The sequence below is a fragment of the Gopherus flavomarginatus genome, chromosome 1 (assembly GCF_025201925.1).
Source record: "Gopherus flavomarginatus isolate rGopFla2 chromosome 1, rGopFla2.mat.asm, whole genome shotgun sequence".
Taxonomy (NCBI): Eukaryota; Metazoa; Chordata; order Testudines; family Testudinidae; genus Gopherus; species Gopherus flavomarginatus.
The window spans coordinates 50,387,212-50,393,211 of record NC_066617.1 but is presented as its reverse complement, the minus strand read 5'-3'; positions in this window follow the sequence as shown (position 1 = coordinate 50,393,211).

Genomic DNA, 6,000 nt, shown 5'->3' with positions numbered 1-6,000 from the left:
ATATTTTGGCATTTCGTCTTTTGGAACAGAGTTCGGATAGCACAGATTCGTCTCCCCAAACAGTGATCAGATCCACTACCTCCCATTCAGTCCATGCTGGAGCTCTTTTGTGATTCTGGGACTGCATGGTCACCTGTGCTGATGAGCTCGCCATGCTGGTCAAACAGGAAATGAAATTCAAAAGTTCCCGGATCTTTTCCTGTCTACCTGGCCAGCGCATCTGAGTTGAGAGTGCTGTCCAGAGCAGTCACAATGGAGCACTCTGGGATAGCTCCCGGAGGCCAATGCCACTGAATTGCAACCACACCACCCCAAATTCGACCCAGCGATGTCGAATTCAGCGCTAATCCCCTCATTGCGGAGGAGTACAGAAATCAATTTTAAGAGCCCTTTAAGTCGACAAAAATGGCTAGTCGTGTGGACGGGTGCAGGGTTAAATCAACCTAACACTGCTAAATTCAACCTAAATTTGTAGTGTAGATCAGGGCCTGCACTCCAACTTGGCAAGAGGCGCAGGCAGAGTTGACCGGGGAGTGGCAGCAATTGACTCACCGTGGTGAAGACACAGCAAGTTGATCTAAGTACGTCTAAGTTATTCATGTAGCTGAAGTTGCGTAACTTAGATCAATTCCCCTCCAGTATAGACCAGGCCTTACATTTCACACTAATGCTGTGCTGTATTTAAAGAGCTCTACCTGGAATCTTGCACACCTCCTGTTAACTTGTGGGGGGGGAAGCTTCTGGGACCTCCCCCCATTGGCACCCTGACTATAGGCACTATACATACACCTAGCACAGAGATATTCTCTGTGCTGAAGAGGTTAGACTTTCTGATGCATACATAGTGAAGGGGTTAATGTCATTTAAATATTACCTGTAGCCTGGTAAATCCGAGGATGGGAGTGGCAAAAGTTGCAGGGGCATGATATAAATAAAGGTATCAGAGACCAACATGGAAAAAACGAGACAAATCAGGAGCATAGGTCTGCATCAGTGATCTAAAACCTCACTTTGCTGGATTTACTGCTGAGGTTGTTAACTGCTGTGCTCAACTACAAAAAGTAATGAGACAATTAAGGTAAAAACTAAGGAAAGAGGGAGACAGCTTGGCTCTCATTGTAATTTACAGCTTGTAAGTCCCTTGTGAAATTGTTATTTTGAGTGTTAAATAGCAGCAGTAAGTTCAGTTACTGGTTTGGAATCTGCTAATTAATACAATGCAATGGAAGGAGCTGCTAGCTAATGCAATGGAGCGCTCGTTCAGCTCCAGAAATTAAGGGCCTGATTTTCATTTGTGCTAAGGCCACTTTGCACCACTCTAGCATTGTAAAGGGGCATTAAAGTGTAGTATAGTGTAAATTGGCCTTAGCCTACATGACAAGCAGGCTCCAAGTGTTTAAAAATGTTTTGTATTCCTTTAAAAAATTGCTTCCTTGGTTGTGTACAAGATGTACAATGCATATTTGTTTTAAGATTCCTAGGTGTAATGACCAGGGCATGGGCAGCCAGGCCTGATGGACAGTCAGGTGCCAAGCGAAAGGTTAGCACCAGCATCAGGTGCCAAGCTGAAGCTCAGGCCAGAGACAGCACCAAGTGTAGGAGCAGTGTGAGGCTAGAAAGCAGGAACAGATGTGGTCTGGGATAGGAACAGGGATGAAGAGCAGACAGGGAGGCAGGAGTCAGGTAAGCAGAAGGAGACAATAGTAACAGCCAGCCATGGATTCCTGTAGTTTCTCAAACAACTTCCTGTGCTTCTTACTGGTTTAAAAAGAGCTCCCCAGCCAATCAGGAGTGCAGATGTTTTCCCCAATTGGTAGCTTCAGGGGCAGGGCCCTTTGCAAACTAGTACCTCACAGGTTCCTCTTTCTGGTTGCTTAAGTAAACTATGGGCTTGTGGGTGGTTGTGGGCTGAGTACTGCCTAGGTTCAAGGCCCATATTCCCTCTCATCTGGTTTGTTTAAAAAAAAGGCACATAGTGAAGAGCGTTCATTCTGCAATCAATGTATTTTGTATCATTGCCCTTCTACCAAGCAGTAGCAGACATCCAGGCCTTGCAGGCTAGCTTTCCACAGAAGGAAAAGTCAGTAACAGGAGGTATCTGGGTGTATTCTAATAATAATTTGCTTTTCTTTACATTCACACCAGTCCTGGAATGAGATGGTCACAAACAGTATTCCAGGCAAGTCTTTCTTTCAGAAATCTCAGCCCAGCATCAATGCCTAGTTCTCAGAGAACAACTGACTCAAGACCTCATGCTGATCAGAGACCAAGGTAAAGATCAAACTCTCCCACAGCTCACTCTCTGCCTTTGCAGGGAGCCTTGCATAAACAAAACTGACACCAATACACAGCATGTCTTCCCACAACTGGATGCTTGTTTTCATTCCAAGACACAGAACTTGGAAAGCTCCCTGTAACAGCTCCACCTGGTGACACTTGCCATAACAATGTTTGTTTATTTATATGAGTTCCTGCTGACCCAGCATCATTCCCAGTGGCTTCAAGTGGAGCAAGACTGCACTGTCTGTGCATAATGCAGAGCCTGAACTTGTGATTGCTGAGCATTCCCTGTGAGGTTGAGCACTATCAACTCCCATTGGTTTCAGTGGAAGTTGAGGGCATTCACTACCTTGGAAAAAGTTGCTCAGCGCCTTGCAGGATCAGGCCTAAACTTTCTATGTATACAAATTTTGGCAGATTTCAGCAATATATTGAAGCATAAGGGTGATTAGTATCAATAGCCCGATCCTTCTCTCACTGAAGTCAGTGGCAAAACTCTCATTGATTTAACTGGGAGCAGGAGCAGGCTCCTAGTCATGTTCTTTAGTTATGTTAAATCATTATGAGTTGGCTTTACATTGTCTTGTCATAGAAATTGTGTTGTGCAGAAGAAACTGACATCATAGCACATTTGGACCTGTTAGTCCACATCCTGCACAGATGTCTCCAGCTTAAGCACACAAGGTTCATCTAAGCCAGGGCACATAAAGAGGTAAAAGGCTCATTGTGAGAGAAGAGAACAGGGCCTCCAGTGTCCAGTCCTGGATCCAAACAGTGCGACAGCTAAATTGGACAGATGTAATTACCCTGCCCAGTTTAGAGGAGGAACAGGAAATATGCACCTGACCCTCTCACACTGATCTTAAGGGAAGAAAGAAGGTTCCTAATACTACAAGGATTGCTAGGGAAGGTTCAGATCATATGGTTTATCAGAAAAATGAATGACTGTGCTAAAAATTATAGTATTGTGGGAAGCCACTGGCAGTGCTGTGTACCATGACCATAAAAAAACAGTGTCAGCTCTGAAGTGTACAATAAGGAATGGAATGATAAAAGTCTGACAGTGTTTCAGAATTTTTGAAAATGTCAGTGTAAATATAAATGTTTTTGCTGCAGAATTAAATAAATGTGTAGTGACGCTTGAGTTAAAAATTATGACCTACTTCCCTTTGTAAAGGTGTAATGATTGTTACAATATTTGAATAGGGGGACTACATACTATTAATATGACTCATCTATTAAAAAAAATGACAAGGTGGGTGAGGTAATATTTTTTTTTATTGGACCAGCTTCTGTTGGTGAAAGAAGTTTGTACTACCCCGAGGAGGAGAAAGAGAAGCCACCCCGATGTGGCCCTTGGGCCAAAAAGTTTGCCCATCCCTGTTCTAAACTGAAAATGAAAGACAGAGATAGGGAGGTTCTGAAGCAGGGAAGATGAATTATCTAGTCACAAATGTAACAACATAACCAGGGAAAAGAATAATCTGTCACCTGTGCTTAGAGGGAATTTAGTTAGTGATAATCTGATGCACAATATTAGAGCTGGAATCTGAATGTGTCAGAATCATTGGCAGTTATCCCATTTTACTCTTGCTTGTACAATAATATGGATAGAAAGTATTTTCAGAAACTTGTTAATAAATAGGAAGTGGCAGACTGTGTGGATGGCTACATATTTATCTAACTGGAAAACATACTCTGGGAGGAATGATTCATCAGAACAGTCACACACAATGGAAGTCCTTTGAGGAGCATACACTGTACAAAAAAAAATGCTTAGGGCCCAATTCTACGAGTTGTACTAAGCTCCCATTGATTTCTCTGCAGACTGGGCCTTAAGCAGCCCTGGTGTAAGAACCACAGACCTAGAACTGGTGTATGCAGGTGCAGAAGCTACTTACCCATCACCACTAGGGGTTTTGGTAGAATTACTATCAAGAGGAACTGAGAGGTTAAGTCCTGCAAGAAGCCCCGCCCAAAGGGACATGAGCAACAGCCCTCTGTTGTTTCTTGATTGGCTGGCATTTGTATAAAGTTAACGCAGGAAACCATTTCTGAGAGTTGTCTGTGTAATGCAGGACTTCAGTGTGCTTCTGCCTTAGCCCTTGCTTGCTATGATTTGCCTGAATCCCTGGGACCATGGCTCAGCTCTCAACCCTGCTCCTGGTTTACTGTCTCTGGCTTAAGACTACTGCTGACCTCAGTGAAAGATCCTGGCTTGACCCAACCCTGATTCTTACCTCATGCTCTCAGTTTGGTAACAGACTCTGACTGTTTTGAGCTGGCCTGGCCTTGGATTGATCTCTGGCCTTCAGCCCTGTCATAAACAGATAGCTAAGGGTTAATGTCTTTCACCTGAAAAAAAAAAAAAAGTAACCTGAAGCACCTGACCAGAGGACCAATCAGGAAACAGGATTTTTTCAACTCTGGGTGGAGGGAAGTTTGTGTGTGAGTCCTTTGTTCTTGGTCTTCTGCCTGTATGCTCTCTCGGCTATGAGGGGATTTCTATTTCTTGCTTTCTAATCTTCTGTTTCCCAGTTGTAAGTACAAAGGATCAGCTAGTGATTTATGGTTTTTTTTTGTATTTACATGTCTATAGTTGCTGGAGTGCTTTGAATTGTATTCTTTTTGAATAAGGCTGTTTATTCAATATTCTTTTAAGCAAATAACCCTGTATTTGTCACCTTAATACAGAGAGACCATTTTTATGTATCTTTCTTTCTTTTTATATAAAGACCTGTTGGAGTTTTTCTTTAGTGGGGAACTCTAGGGAATTGAGTCTGCAGCTCACCAGGGAATTGGTGGGAGGAAGAAGTCAGGGGGAAATCTGTGTGTTAAATTTACTACCCTGACTTTGCATTCCCTCTGGGTGAAGAGGGAAGTGCTTGTGTTTCCCAGCTGGAAACGGGGGAGGGTGGAATCCCTCTGCTTAGATTCACGGAGGTTGCTTCTGTGTATCTCTCCAGGAACACCTGGAGGGGGGAAGGGAAAAGGTTTATTTCCATTTGTTGTGAGACTCAAGGGATTTGGGTCTTGGGGTCCCCAGGGAAGGTTTTTGTGGGGACCAGAGTGCCCCAAAACACTCTAATTTTTTGGGTGGTGGCAGCTTTACCAGGTCCAAGCTGGTAACTAAGCTTGGAGGTTTTCATGCCAACCCCCATATTTTGGACGCTAAGGTCCAAATCTGGGACTAGGTTATGATATTTTACTGTCTCTGGCTTAAGACTACTGCTGACCTTAGTGAAAGATCCTGGCTTGACCCAACCCTGATTCTTACCTCATGCTCTCTGTTTGGTAACAGACTCTGACTGTTTTGAGCTGGCCTGGCCTCAGATTGATCTCTGGCCTTCAGCCCTGATACAGAATAGTTCACTCCATGACAAGAGGTTGCTCGCTATCTGGCCCTGACACACAGATTATTTAGAGATGGACAAAACTGCCTTGAGAGAAATATCAAATCTTATAATTTTTAGATGAAGATCTAGTTCAGAGTCACTATTTAAACTGAGCTAATATGCAGTTTTGCTTGTGGCCATTTTGAAAGGGTCTGAAGAGCTGGGGAGATGAGGGAATGACATTTTGAAAGACTTGAGTTGACATTAGCAATTGAACTTTGCATAGAAGTCAAAGACACTCGTCTTTGCAGGGATATCTTGCCATTCGTGGTTCAGCATATTAAATGGACTATTGGCAGTGCAAAATAAGAATTAATTTACACTC